The sequence below is a fragment of the Megalops cyprinoides genome, chromosome 11, assembly GCF_013368585.1.
Source record: "Megalops cyprinoides isolate fMegCyp1 chromosome 11, fMegCyp1.pri, whole genome shotgun sequence".
Classification (NCBI taxonomy): Eukaryota; Metazoa; Chordata; class Actinopteri; order Elopiformes; family Megalopidae; genus Megalops; species Megalops cyprinoides.
In genome coordinates this window covers 37,191,416-37,206,803 of record NC_050593.1, presented here as the reverse complement: position 1 = coordinate 37,206,803, position 15,388 = coordinate 37,191,416, and the positions used below count along the sequence as shown (strand labels likewise).

General features: G+C 51.1%; 1 protein-coding gene across 1 annotated transcript in view; it reads right to left on the bottom strand.

The window, feature by feature from the left end:
* Positions 1-15,388, bottom strand: part of LOC118786132 (histone deacetylase 4-like) — a 136,491-nt gene that overhangs the window by 101,327 nt on the left and 19,776 nt on the right. The gene's annotated exons all lie outside the window — the stretch shown is intronic.

The window sequence follows — 15,388 nt, the reverse complement described above, 5'->3', positions numbered from 1 at the left end:
AGGAGGGGTGTATTTTGAATGTAAAAGAGTAGTATCTGTTGCTTTTAAGAATGATAAATGTTGGATCTGGAAGAGTGATATGAGCAGGAACTGAAAGAGTGATGCATATTAGAGGCTTGGGTTACTTCCCAAGTGTACATGTGAGTGATTACAAAACAATAACATAAAAAATGCTCTAGGAGCTTTTTTTTTTTTTTAAAACTCCTGAGTTAAATTACACGAAAGTGATTAACTTACCATCTCCTCCGACACGAACCCAGGCCTAGCCTGGCTGTCCGCTGTAATCTCAGCGGTGTTAAGCGCTGAAATGCTTAACAATGAACCAACTGTATGTGGGCGGAACCCTGGAGGCAGCAAGGCTCATAAAGCACTCAAATCGGCTCAGTGAATCAACAGAAAATACCCAGTGCGCTCTGGGGTGACCGGCTGCCCCGCCAGCGTTACTGCTGCTAGAGCAGGGCGCTGGGCCGGAGACCGGCCCCAGAGAGGTGCTGCCCCACTGACCCGCAGGGCCCCAGCTCGTTCATCACCCCGGCAACCACACGGCAGCAGCAGCGCTTGCGGGTCTGAGTGTCAGCACGTGCCTGCAAGCCCACTCCACCCCCAGCCAGAGCCCCGGGGCCCGGGATCGAGGTCTGGCTCTGCGCTCACTGGAACACTGCAGAGAGCAGACCAACAGACAGCTCCTGCAGGCCCACAGAAGGTAAACCTCCATCACAGCTCGGACGCTGGCCATGTGTGCCACTGCTGCGGGACCAGCCACCAGCAGCTACAGCACATCAAACATCCCTGCATCACCCACAATCCAACGACAAAATTCTTCTCTTTCTAAAATGAGCTGAAGAAAAGTGAAACTTGTCCATAGACCCAACAGATACTTACTACACTACACTACTTACTACATTTTTATTTTAAATGTGGTGACCATGTGTGTCAACAGTGCTGCAGGCAAGGACACTGCCATAGAGGTATCTGAGCAGGTGAAGACACCCTCACTGCACTGGGGTGAACATGCATTTAGCAGGCAGCCGCAGAGGCCCTCGTTCTGAGACTGGCTTCATTAAATCACCTCTAGCTGAGACAAACAGGATGAATGAGTCATAATCACTGTCCTTTCATTTCCACATACAGCCACCCAGGAGCTCTTAAACAGCCAAATCACCTGCTCTCTCAAACACCAGGAATAACACACTCTTTTACACTGCAAACAGCAATGTCTGATGTGTGGAGAAAGAAAAAATCTTTGAAATCAAAGCCTTTTGCCTTTGGCAAAAATGTAAAAAAAATTACATGAACCTTATTCTCAAATTCTCAAATGTAAAATTTCAACTCAGACAAAATTGAATTTTTTTACATGATGCTGAAAACGCCAACTGGACCTTGTAAATGAAAACATAACTAAAAGAAAGTGAAACATCTTCCCCTCATCCATCACGCTTTGAGTCTGAAACCTTTGTTCTTTAGTGCCTCTAACTGTAGATAGAGGAGGAATCGCACGGCAGACAGCATGGCTTTCCACAGGTTTCAGCAGAACACTCTCCTCCGTAATCCCCTCTCATTGACTGAGATAAGACAGGACCCAACTGAGACTGCAGGTTTCCTTCAATCCAAAGAGCCTTCAGCCCTCAGCTGGGGGGACAGGGGCTCTCTAATCTATAGGCATTTCATAGAAACCAATCCACCACCTGCTCCCTCATCAAAGCTCTGGTTGAAAGCCAGCCATCTAGAGCTTATCAATGATAAGACATTTAACACCGCAGAATGACAGACACGCCCGCCTCTTTCTGCGGCCCTGCTCGTGCTCACAGCCCTGAGCAGGGCACCATATCACACTCTGGTCCTGCAGCAGAAATCAGAAAAGCTTTCACAAAATCACGTGGATGAAATGACTGGTACTAACCGCAATAAATGGTGCAATGCTATATTGATTAATCATGGTTTGGAGAATCATAAATGAAAGAGGCCTAAAAGCCTCTGAAACACCCTTGGTTGCTGCATGAAAGCACACAACAACAAACACAATTACAGCAGGAGTGAGCAGGCTGAGGTCTGGAGGCTGCATGACTGACAGCGAGGCTGTGAATATGTTTAAGGCGCATGGTCTGACCACACGCTCGTCTGAGTGCAAAGAGCTCTGCGGTCTCCACACATTCACAGCCCAGAGAGACTGAGAACAGCCAGCGTGTTCAGCCAGGCGACAGCAGACAAACAAGGTGGAATCAGATTCTAGCTCATCTGGCTGCTCCAGCCCACAGAGTCCCACCCTCTCTGCATAAAGAGGGAGGGACTCAGGAAGGGTGTGGCTCAAAAAGCCAGCTAAGCCCCGCCCCCATGCACTGGCAGGGTCATGTAGGAGCCCACACCCATGGCTTGTCTTTGCACTCCATTCCAGGGGTGGAGCAGATCTCCAGGATGTCTCACAAGATGGTGGTGTCTGGTGGTGTAACACGTCTGTGGCAACCAATTCAGGTCTTCATCGCTGGATTTTGGCAAAGACCACTCAAAGTACATATGTACTACAACACACCGTAGGTCCACTGTCTCACTCACACATACAGTGATACACACAATAATATTTCAGAGAGTATTTTGTATTAATTGGGCCTGGTTGTTTATGTAAATTCAGCTTTGGCTCAGTTTTGAGCAATGCAGCTGCATATGGTCCAGTCAGCCAGTGGGGGCTGTAGAGAAACAATGACAGGAGTGGGTTTCCTCTCATCCCTGATGTGTCTGACAGAGAGCAAAGCTGCCACAGACACTGCTCCGGCTGCAGATGCATTTCACTAATGAAATGCATCCTGGGAAACTTCAAAGGCATTCCTGTCGCTTCCACAGGGACTCCATCAAATCCCACAGTTCCACTGATTTCCATTTTAACAGCTGTCTCCCTGCATGGGGTGGAGCTCAGGCCTCAGAATGAACTCATTAAAAATATCCCACTCCTCTCTCTGCCCGCATTGCTGTTCACGGCTCCACGGTGCGTTTCGGCAAATTTGCGGGGGGGGGGTCACGGCTGTTTTTATTTTTTATTCAGTTTTTGTGGACTCAGTGTGATTTTTAATAATGCTGTTGTTGCTGATTGGTCAGAGGGAACACACAGCATTCTCACTGGCTGTCAGGTGAGGGCAGGGACCACCCCTTCATCGCCTCTGCAGCACACTGAGGTCACAGCAGTCCTGCCCTGCAGTTAGCCGTTATCTCCCGTCCCAGACCACAGACCAGACGTTTTGGGTGGGAGACCGGATGGAGGCAGAAATAAGCTCATCAGGCAGTGAGCAACACTAGATCTGGGGCACCCTCCTCTTCCACGAGGCACTGATTCACCCAAGGGTGTCTCAAAACCAGAGTCAACATTTTAAACATGAACTGAAAAAGACCTGCAAATGTGTGTAAAGTTTCTCACAGCATGGAAAAGCCCGTGCAAGCAGAGGCTGTGTGTATGAGGGAATGGAGGAGAGGATGTGCTCTAATGCTTTATTCACACACAGGACTCCTCCCAGTCCCCCTCACGTCAGAACTACCTGGAAGTGCTCTGACGGAGTCTGTAATGGACTGGCATGGGCCGTGGTTACTGAAGTGCAGTTTGAGGAGGAGTATTGAACTGCCTGGAAAATGAATAGCTCCTTTAAATACTGGTGTGGAGACAGGAACAAAAGCAAACATGGATGCCAACTGCACGGCTATCCAGAGAGAAAAAACCACCTATTACGCAATGAAACAAAACCAGCTCCTTAACTCCTATTGGATACATAATACATTTAAGAATATTTAACATGGGACAGTGCCACTGACTGCTACAAGGTCACTGTGAAAGAGCTCCCCAATTTCACCCCCCACCTGCCTGAGGAGGGGAACCCAGCCCCTCTGAAACAAAGCAGTGCCTTTCAGGGCCACCCCAGCTTCAGAGTGTTACAATAAGCAGCACATTCAAGCCATTAGCCAAGAATTTCTTACATGTGGGTCCCGCTGACGTCAATATGTACCTTCCCAGATTTTCCTTTTCTTTTTTTTCCCCCTCGCAGCTCCTCTGGCAGCTTCTGCAGGCCACCGTACTCGGGGGGGCTGTGGGAGCTCAGACGGGCTGAGGGGGCGGGTGGGGCACAGGGCAACTCAGTACAATGACCTTAAATGCGATTTCAGTTGCTGGGCGTGTGCGTGAGGTTTTATCCACTCTGCCCATGAGTGAGAGGCTGTTTATCTCTCAAATATCGCCCTGGCACTCCAGTGCTACAGAACCGTCTTCTGCACAACATGCACGCTCACATCCTCAAAACAAGATCAGAAAACCAGCGACTCGGGACCCCTGAGCACACTGGCAGGAACACAGACCTCAGATCAGTGTATCAATGAGGGATTCTAACAGGGTTTGATGTCTTAATTTCAGCTCGGTTCAAACTGTAAAACAAAGCTAATGGATATACATGCTGTTTCTGTAGATGCCATTCTCAGACCAACAGGAGACCCTCCACTCTCCCCAGTCCTGCTCTGTAAAACCTCCCTCTAAACTGCTGTGACTACAGCACAAACAGCAGATTACAGAGCTGCAAAATCTCAGTGCCTGCAAACCCAGGAGACGAGCGCTTTGATCTGGGCTCCCACTGATACTCCAGCGACCCCCCGGCTATCTGCAAAGGAACTGCCACTCACAGGCCTTAGTGTTTAACGCTTAGCTCTTTTTGAAAGATCATCTAATTATTATTTGTGTGCTGCATACATAATTTTCACAAGGCTACAGAATTGTGGAAAGGTGGGGAATACAGACAGTCACTCGGATGATGAAGCCACATATGCTCAGCTGAGTTCAGAGAAGAAGCCTTAATTTGGGCACCTTGGCCCTGAGGCTGTGGACCTTTGTCACTCAGAATGACGCTCCCCTTCTCTCTCACCTGCATGCATCACACACACCTGATCTCTGGAGTGCTTTGATACTCCTCACCCAACAGAGTGCATGACTTAGCCACAGTTAGAGAGGCAGGTACCAGAGGGACAGAGAGGCAGGTGTCAGAGGGACAGAGAGGCAGGTGTCAGAGGGGCAGAGAGGCAGGTGTCAGAGGGACAGAGGGGCAGGTGTCAGAGGGGCAGAGAGGCAGGTGTCAGAGGGACAGGTATCAGAGGGACAGAGAGGCAGGTGTCAGAGGGGCAGAGAGGCAGGTGTCAGAGGGACAGGTATCAGAGGGACAGAGAGGCAGGTGTCAGAGGGACAGAGAGGCAGGTGTCAGAGGGACAGAGAGGCAGGTAGCAGAGGCTTCACCCCCTACTGGTATTACCTCTCCTCTCTGTCGTGCTCAGTGGAGACCAGCAGGCCGTGGCTCAGCCTGTCCTGCGGTGAGCCGATCCCGTCTGACGAGGGAGGCTGTGGAGCCGGGGAATGTGACGAGGGAGGCCCGGGGGAATCCGTGTGTGAGAGGAGAGGCCTCTCTGTGGCCTGCTGTACTAGGGGCTGGAGCCTTGCTCATGCAGTACCGCACACTGCAAAGTCATGCCAGTCAAGCAGCATTTGAGTGTGAGTTTGAGTTTGAATTTGAATTTGAAGTGAAGCAGTGGGAACGGCGATGAGGTCAAGGGTCCCCTTTCATGTGCTCACCCAAACTGTGTCTTCCACAAGGTTCTCAAAATGCAAAGTTTGAATTTGAATTTGAGCCGTGAGGCAGCGAAGCTGGCGAGGAGGCCGACAGTTTGCCCACACTGTGTTTTCCTCAGTCAGGAAGGACTGGTTCCTCCAGCGCGCTCGGACGCTCCTGACTCGTTCCTCCAGCGCGCTCAGGCCGCTAACAGCAAGTCCATTTCCTCAGGCACTTCCCACAATGAGCACATTAATGGAGGTTATAATGGGGACAATGAAGGTAATTAGACAGAGAGCAACATGGCTTTCCCTGCCGCTGTGCAGAGTGCTTCCTAAAAGCTCAATCCGACAGCAGAACAATGCGCAGATAGGCTGGCGTGCGGCTCCACCAGGGGCCTTCACATCCTGCCATAAAAGCTCTGCGTTTCCTGCCTTCTACCCTCCGTGGAAGAATAACAACAGTTATCTTATTTTCCACTTGGAAACCTGCGAATGCTGCTGGTGTCTGAGCACGGTCAGCTCACACTGCTCTTTTTCCCTCCGCCACACCGCACCACGGTCACCACGGTCACGAGACCTTAGCTGAAGGCACCGCATTTCGCGCTGCTCAATCTCACAGAAACGTCATCTTCTGGCCAAAATCCTTTCATCTAATGGTGTGTAAAGATGTACAGATGATGCTTTTTAGAGGGAAGAAACAAAAATACACACAAAACTATGGTGAGTTACTTGCATGTGAGCGGCTCTCATCACTCAAAAGGCATGCCAATGCTGGTCTGCACAAATTAATGGAAACTCAATGAATGGTTAGCTAACATCAGCAACTGGTTAGCCACAGCATCATAAGGCAAAACCATTGCATTATGGGAGACTTAAAATAAACTGGAGATTGCTGTGAGAGAGCAGGGACAGAATCTGGGAACATTCCAGTGCAAAATGTTCCCTCTGTCATGTGACAGTCTGAGGGGTAAAACTCCAGCCAATTTTAACTACACTGCCTTTTACCATTTTCATGAAAGTAAAACAAAAACTGACATCTGTGCAATTAATCACAAAAACAGTATAAATCAATGTGAACCGAGCAAAGAATTTATAGAAACGTGCTATTCAAGGAAAGCATTCGTTCTCAGACGTTACGGGCACAGCTTGCTCGGCTCTGCAATGCCAGCAGAACTGATCTCCAATAAAGGGGTGGAAACAGGGAGAGCGGCTGCTGCTCGCAGAATCGCACAAACAGCACAGGCTCACTATCAGAAAATAACAGGGTGATCACACAGCCACGGCGCTCCATCACACGTATGTGCTTATCTGCTGCACACACGCTTCTAGCTTCAGCATACAGATGTTCCCTGACAGGAGAGGAGAATAGAGTAATTACAGCTCTGTCACCCCGCTTTAAACGACACGTGGGCAACGCCTGTAATATTTCCTTCATTGCAGAGATGGTTTAATTATAAGTCAGACCTCTGAGGTGGGAATCTTGCACACTGGTTAAGAGCTCTACCCGCTAATTAGGCTACGATAGCGCCAGTGAGCCAGCGTGGCCGGGCGCTGTGGAGTCCTCACGTCTCTGCCTCAGCCACACCATTCACGCTCATTTACACCTGTAATCCATTTCATCCACTCCATCATATTTACACACTTCAATTTATTATTATTTTTATTTTACAGGTCAGTACCATTTGACAGATATTAAAATGACAATAACAAGTGCACTCAGAAAACTGGTATGTGGAAGACAGGCAGGACCGTGTCTGTAAGATTAAAGCTCAGCAGAAAATTCCTGCTTTCATTAGAATTCCACAGTTCAGGGTAATGCAGCGTTCTTAAAGTGAGCTGCGCTTATCTGACCACCCAAAGCCTAAACGCCTAAAGAGGAATCTAAAGAAGCGAGTGTCACAGGGCATTGTCTGCAGTCCGTCCCACCCAAACCGCCCGGGTCCTGGCAGCACATAATGCATCTAATCTCCGTCTCTCCAGATTCCAGCCCGGGGAAGCAGAGACTCAGCAGTATCGCATTGGCTGGCCTCCTCCACCAATTTCCTCCACCTAATTACAATTAAAAGCCGTGTGCTTCCTCACACACTACTCAGAAATCCAGGGCTAGTTACTGCAGCAGAAATCAGACACAGAGGGAGACTCTCTCTCTCAGGCCTGAGAGGTCAGATCCAGGCCCAGCTTTGGGTGGGAGGACAGCCAGGCCGTGTGTCTGTCCCGCCACAGCAGTCTCACACACAGGCACACATACAGCACACATTCCTGAGGCCCCAGTGCTTTCAGCTGCTGCTCGCTGTGGGCCCTGGCAGGGCCAGAACTCAGCTGTGCACTGCTCCAACAACAGCCCTGCACCCGCGCCTGCACCCCAATACCAACACACACACTACAGCACTGAGCCCCAATACCAACACACACACTACAGCACTGCACCCGGATACCACACACACACTACAGCACTGAGCCCCAATACCAACACACACACTACAGCACTGAGCCCCAATACCAACACACACACTACAGCACTGCACCCGGATACCACACACACACTACAGCACTGAGCCCCAATACCAACACACACACTACAGCACTGAGCCCCAATACCAACACACACACTACAGCACTGCACCCGGATACCACACACACACTACAGCACTGAGCCCCAATACCAACACACACACTACAGCACTGAGCCCCAATACCAACACACACACTACAGCACTGAGCCCCAATACCAACACACACACTACAGCACTGCACCCCAATACCAACACACACACTACAGCACTGCACCCGGATACCACACACACACTACAGCACTGAGCCCCAATACCAACACACACACTACAGCACTGCACCCGGATACCACACACACACTACAGCAATAAGCCTCACACCTGCACCCCAATACCACACACTACAGCACTGAGCCCACGCCTGCTTCCCAGGACGCCACAGCAATGACCTGGGGTTTAACCTGCAGGACTGCCAGGGAGGGGGAACACCCTCACAAACAGAAACAGGGCCAAAGAAAAACGCTCACAACCATCCCTCTCAGACGCAGGCGCAGGAGGGCCAGCAGGTCCTGTGGAGTGTTAGGGAGGAAAAGCAGGTGAGGTTGGGCCACTGATGGCCCCCATGCAGCTCTGGAGGCCCTGAAATCAGAACACAACAGCAGCACTCTGGGACGGTGTGACAGCGTTAGCCAATCAGGGACAGTCGTGGGGGAGCTGAGCTGAGAGTCAACGAGAGACAGAGACAGAGCTGTTCCATGGACATCATGTGCTCCTGAAGCGTCCCAGGAAACTGGAGCTTCTGCTGCAGCTGAATCTACACCGTCACAAAACAAGCATTTAAACAGCGATTTATCTCAGCTTTATACACTGCATGGCGGCAGACATTATCCCCAAAAACAGGGCCTCATGTACAGCCCCCTAAGCGCAGGCTAACGCCCCTGCCCTCTCTGTCAGGCTGCTCCATCGAGGCCAGCTCTGTGCGTGTGTAATGACCATTCACCACGATGACGTCAAACGCGGACAAATGCCCAGCGATTCAATCCGGCGATTCCCCTGGTAAAGATGTAATCTCAGATGATGTGTCAGGCCGGACAGACTGACATCAGTTTTGTTTACGTGGGATTGTCTCATCAGATTAATGCAGCAGCCTAAATCTCCTCTGGATGTAACATGCTGCATCGCGATTCTCTGAAAATTCCACATCCTCCCATTCGAAACCAAGGAGAGATACGCGCGGTGTCCGCGGCTCGCGGTGTCCGCAGCGCAGCGTCGGTCACGGCCCGGAAGCTTCCGGCAGGCGGGAGAGCAGAGCGGTTGGCACGCGGCTGGCCTCCCTCCTGTGGAACGCCCGTTGCGCTCGGCTGGCAGCTGCCGGCAGGAGCGTGTTTACGCCGCAGCTTTGGGTCCTGGGCCATTTATAGCTCCAGGACACATGGAGGAGCTGGTGACAAGTGCAGCCCCTCACACAATCCCAGCATTTGTTCACTGCACACGCATGTGGGAGCCGTGCGTCTCTATAAATAGCCCGGCCCTGACACCCGCTCAGCACCGCTGCACTAACCCTTTCACTCCCCTCTCCTCCCCTCAGACAGGCTCCGCGGGAGACGGGCGGTGTCACGCAGGCTGTGAGTGTTGGGGTAAAGCGTGTTGGGGCTGCAGAGTGGAGTCCAGCCGATACTCTCACTGCATCTGAAGCAGACAGCACAGTCTCCCCGCCAGCCAGCGTCACGCCCCCGCCGCACCCACACCTACACGGCTCACTGGGAGAGTGGGCCAGCGCTTTGCAGATTCACAGGGAGCTTCATTAACAGGTGCTCAGATCTCCGCTCCTGGGAGAGGACGTGAATTTCAGCAGCTCTGCTGAAAAGCCAGGACTCGGCAGGGAAAGCACTCCCTTCTCAGAGATAAACAGGGCATCGGCTACAACAAGCAGCATGTGATGAAACCACAAGCGCTCACCACCTGGCCGTTTTAACGTTTAACATGTCCTCTCTCACCGCGCAGTGGGCTGGCCTGCATCTATATGTGACTACAGCCTCTGCATGTGATACACACTTTCCCAACGATCAGCGCACACCTCCACAGGGCTCCACGCACAGGCAGAAACATCAGGCACCCGTCACAGACACCGATCTGACGGCTGTTCCGCCCGCATCACGTTAGAGTTGTCATTCATCATCATTTCAGTTTATTAGCCCCTACCCCCCCCCGCCCCCCGCCGCCCCCGCCCCGAAGTATCAATGCATCATTTTTCCCAGCTGCGCGCGGCGTTTCTCATTAAAACAAAGCGCTTTATCAGGCCGCTGCTGGTCCTGATGGACGGAGAATGAGTCTGCAGGAGGACGGGAGCTGCTGTCAGACCCTGGCTGATGCTGGCGGGGCTGCGTCTTTCACACTCATGTGTATAACAGCCTATACAACGCACTGCTCTACATCACTGCAGTGACTGCAGGAGGCAAACAGCAATTACACCGAGCAGGAGGGACCGACAAACACGCTAACGAGTCTGAGAAGTCACAGAGCAGCAGTTCGCCGTCTACGTTCTGTCCGAGCACACCGTGAGGAAGAGGAGAACAGGACAGAGCAAAGGGCAAATGTGAACACAAGGCTGCCATTGTACAGACCCCTGTCCCCTGCGGAGCTGACAGATACCAACTGTCAGGCGCTCTGGGGAGAGAGGGTGACCCCTTCAAAGTAAAGTAAATTTCACACTGAGGAGGCTGTTGCTCTGGCCTCAGTGACAGCTGAACTGTGTCTCTGATGTCAGCTACTCGCTGGAGCTGTGCGGGGCTCTGAAAAGCCACCATTGAAAAGTGGCGGTTATTTATAGCACAGCCGGCGTTCGGCGAACAACAGCAGACCGGAAACAAGCTGGTGGTTTGGATCTTTGGGCCTGTGGAGCTCCTCTGTGGCACTGTGGTCGAGACGCTCGCCCTCACAGCGCAAAGGCGGGAAGCAGGGCCAGGAAACCACAGCATGGGAACCACACACACACACACACACTCACACACACACACACACACACACACACACACTCACACTCACACTCACACTCACACTCACACTCACACGCACATGCACACGCACACGCACACACAAACACACATACACACATACACACACACACACACGTGCACACACACACACACACACACACACACACACACACACACACATACACACACACACAATCACACACACACACACACACACACACAATCACACACACACACACACACACACACACACACGCACACGCACACGCACACACACACGCACACATGCACACAATCATATGCAAATGAGGAGCATAATAGGAGGAAATGTGAGGCAGAAAATGAGGTGTAAATGTAATGAGGGGAAGTTACTAAGGGACCATGTGAAAGTGTCACGAGAGAGGGGTGAGAGAGAAGCAGAGGGAGAGGAAATGGCAGAGGATCCCTACAGGAATCCTTCCTGGAAGCCAGTCTGAGGAGAAGACTGTTATTCAGCTAAAGCCCTTCTTAAATTGAGTTACATACCAGGAAAACAAAACCAAACCACTTTTTCACATATCACATTACTGAGGAGCAAGTTCCCAGCATGCTGCAGACTGCATGGGAGAAGCAGCACGGGGATCACCACAGAATTACAGCATCTCTACAGCTCTCTGGTCTTACCCGGAGACCACTACACCCCGGACAGCTCACCTACTTACCTGAAATATGACCATGTTTTCTACATTTTTAATGTGAGCAGAACTGATCTATGAGCAACACAAAAACATCACCAATCATACTTAATGATGCATGCAATTAGGACTTTTTGAAGAGTTTTTTGGTATAGTTAACTTTTCTACAACTTCTCTAACCTCTCCACAATTTCTCCAATAAGGACTGACAGCACAACATTCACAGACAAATAAAATGTGGACATAATTCTACCCCACAGTTTACACCTCCTGAAGCCAGACATTAGCTCAAGGGGAGCGGACCCTTCAGAAGAGCTACACAGAGCGGCAAACAGTCAGCCCTGCAGGTGCATCAGACAGCTACACCAGCGGCTAAAAGCAAGGAAACTGACCTCACATGATGTCACTTTGGTCACTGACAGACAACAACAAGCACAGCAGTCAAGATCAGCTATCATGATCAGGACTCAGGAGGCAAACAGGCAACAGGAAACATCACCCAGGAATAACCCAGGGAAAAAGAAATCAGCCAGGAATGACACAGGGAAAAAGAAATCAGCCAGGAATGACACAGGGAAAAAGAAATCAGCCAGGAATGACACAGGGAAAAGAAGTCAGTCAGGCCTGGGGTGCAGTGCTGGAGAGAGGCTGAGCTGCCTCGTGCCACAGGAGATGTTCTCCAGAGAGAGGTTGCCGCTGTTGCCACGGTGACGTCAGCCTGGCCAGTACTGTGTCACTGCACAGCCAGGGGATTAAAAACATCTGCACTGATCATCATTTCTGAGAGGAGCGCAAACCCTCAGGGAAAAACCCTCCTCTGACGTCAGCACCCGTGCGTTGCTTGTTTTGATGATGTACACTGGAGATTAATATTCATCATAATCCAGAGAGCGTTTGGGTAATCTGGTACAGAAAGATAAATGACGACAAAAACCTGTGCAGTATAAAAGTGGGTTTAGAAAGCGGAACAGACCGGAACTCAGCGACAGGCCGCAACCACTCCACGACCTGGTACCACCACTTTTAACACAGAGGCAAGACAACCCCGCCGGCAGGGCCCGCCATGGCCCTACCAGGGGATGATAACCTAACCCCAGCCCCACCCAGCCCTGCCCTGACCCTGACCCTGCCTCGCCCCACTCTGGCCTCAGCCCCACTGTGCTCTGCAGAGGGATGAGGGGGGTGGAGAGGGGTGGAGGTGGGAGAGGGGCCAGCGGGGCTGACCCAAAAACACACAGCAGCTGAGAAATGAGAGCAGATCCAGAGGGTGAAGGATACGTGTGCTTTTCTACACTGCTGCCCCCCCTCAGCAGAGAGCCGGAGCCATGACGATGCCCTTTGACCTCCGGGGGGGAGCAGGGGATAACCCACCGCCCCACGGGTCAGGGCTCACCACGTTCTCCAGGAGCTTGTCCTCTTCTCGGCTGCACGTGACTCTCAGGGGTGCAGGAGTCTGTCTTACAGGCGATTAACGGGACACCCGGGGGTACGCACTGCCATAACAACAAACGCTCCCCTCTGAGCGGCCTGCACAGACTCGCAGGCTCCGAGCCGGGACTCGAGGCTACACAGATTCACGGGGCTCTGATCCGGGACTCAGGGCTACAGACTCGCAGGGCTCTGATCCAGGACTCAGGGCTGCAGACTCGCAGGGCTCTGAGCCGGGACTCAGGGCTGCAGACTCGCAGGGCTCTGAGCCGGGACTCAGGGCTGCCGGAATCAGCCAGGACTCACGCCTCACCTGGGTCATACACCATCTATCAACCACGTACCGCAAAACCTCGAACGCAGTTTAAAATGAATCTTAGTTTGTACGAAAGCTAGCTCTAATCCTTGATTTTTTGGAAAATGAGTGGCAGATCTTGTTGCAGTAGCTCACACTCTAGAAGGGGATTCATTCTAAGCTGCCGCTAACAGTGCTTTAACATGGCTGAGATCAGCTTCAGGAAAGGATTCCCAGCTGAACACTGTGACGGAGATCAAAAAAGTTAACAATATTAATTAAAAAATTAATTTACAAATAAATTAAGAGTATTAGCTAGCTGCTGCTAAGCTAGCCCATCAGATCTAGTCAGCTGACAAGCGGTTCGTAAACTGCCATTTACAAGCCAAAAAAGGTCTGCTGGTTAAATAGCTAGACAGCTCCATCTGGGTAATTAACTCTACAGCTCCTCATGACAGCCATGGAAAGATATCAAACTAGCTAGTGTATAAAGGACGGCTGAAACCACAGACAATTTCTAGCTAATCAGCATCAACTTGTCATCAAAAACAAAGACAAGGGAAATCATTAGTCTAACTTTATAATTAAGGGGTTTACAATTAAGTGATGCAGCAGATTTGTGATGTGAAGAAACACTGGTTAAACTAATTCTACGTTACTTGAAAAGTAAGAGGAATTGATTGGTTGGTGATGTAGCTGGGCTTTTGTGCTACAGCTGCCTGCTGCTGTGAGATGCAGGGTGTGGGCGTGACCACAGGGGCCCAGCTCCTGTGGGGGTGTGTCTGTGTGAACCAATCAGCCGGCAGCATGCAGCACGTCCTGCCCAGCGTGTCCATGCTAACTCGGATAACTGCACTCTCCGCAGTCAGAGGGTGAAGGTTGAGCTGGCGCGCTCCCCTCACTTTGCCCTGTTAAACACACCGTCCCTGGAACGGTGCCAGCAGCGATGGTGGCAGTGCTGGCAGCGATTTCAGGCCTCTTTTTACCCGGACGGCTCTGACTTTTCCACCCCTGATGCAGCACTGTTCTGCTTCTCTCTGACCGTGAGAACACAGCCCTCACCTGACACTGTCCACAGGCCTACCTGTCACGCGATTGGCTTAAGGAGTTTATTTCTTTATTGCACATTGACATTACCTACGGCTAACCACATTATAGCATAGCATATATTACTGACATTACTACTGACATTACTAACCTTTCTCTAAGTACACCAGCACATGGGCAAAGTATCGCACACACTATACTGCACAGAATCTGTCCTTCAGTCTAATTTATTGCCTCTTTCAGTTCAGGCCACACAGGACGTCTGAAAGTTTTAGGCCCGTCTGCAAAGCGCTGCAGTCCCTGGTGTCTCCCGTGCAGAGGCAGCAGATGAGGATCATGCCGTTTTCATCAGCAGAAACCTCGGCATCACTCACGCCGTAAAAGTCCTGCCAGAACCAAATCGACACCGACTGCCAGAGTGGCACCCAGGGTAAGAGGAGCGCACCTCCATCTCTCTTTTAAAACCGACAGGAAGTCTGTGTGCTTCCCCGGCAACAAGGGCTATTGAACCCGGAGTGGAGAGGCTCATTCCTGTAACAGCACAGCCATTGAATCTCCCTGAAAGCTCTCCTATTTGGTTAGTCATGGAGCTCTTCCTGACTGGCATCAGTGCATCGCACCGTCCTTTCAAACATCCGTCTGCAAGCCAAACTGCCAAACGGAGGGTGCAAGAGGGCCGAGACCCTGACACACTGAAACAAGCTGTGTTTTGATTGGTGGAAACCTCTATGTAGTACAGAGACATCTATCTCCTGTCTGAAGACATGGATCTAGAGGATCAAAATAAAAGAATCGTTTTCCAGACAACGAGCAAGAAAATGGAACCGTGTATCACAGCCACGCTGTCTGAAAGAGTATGTCCACACACAAACTGA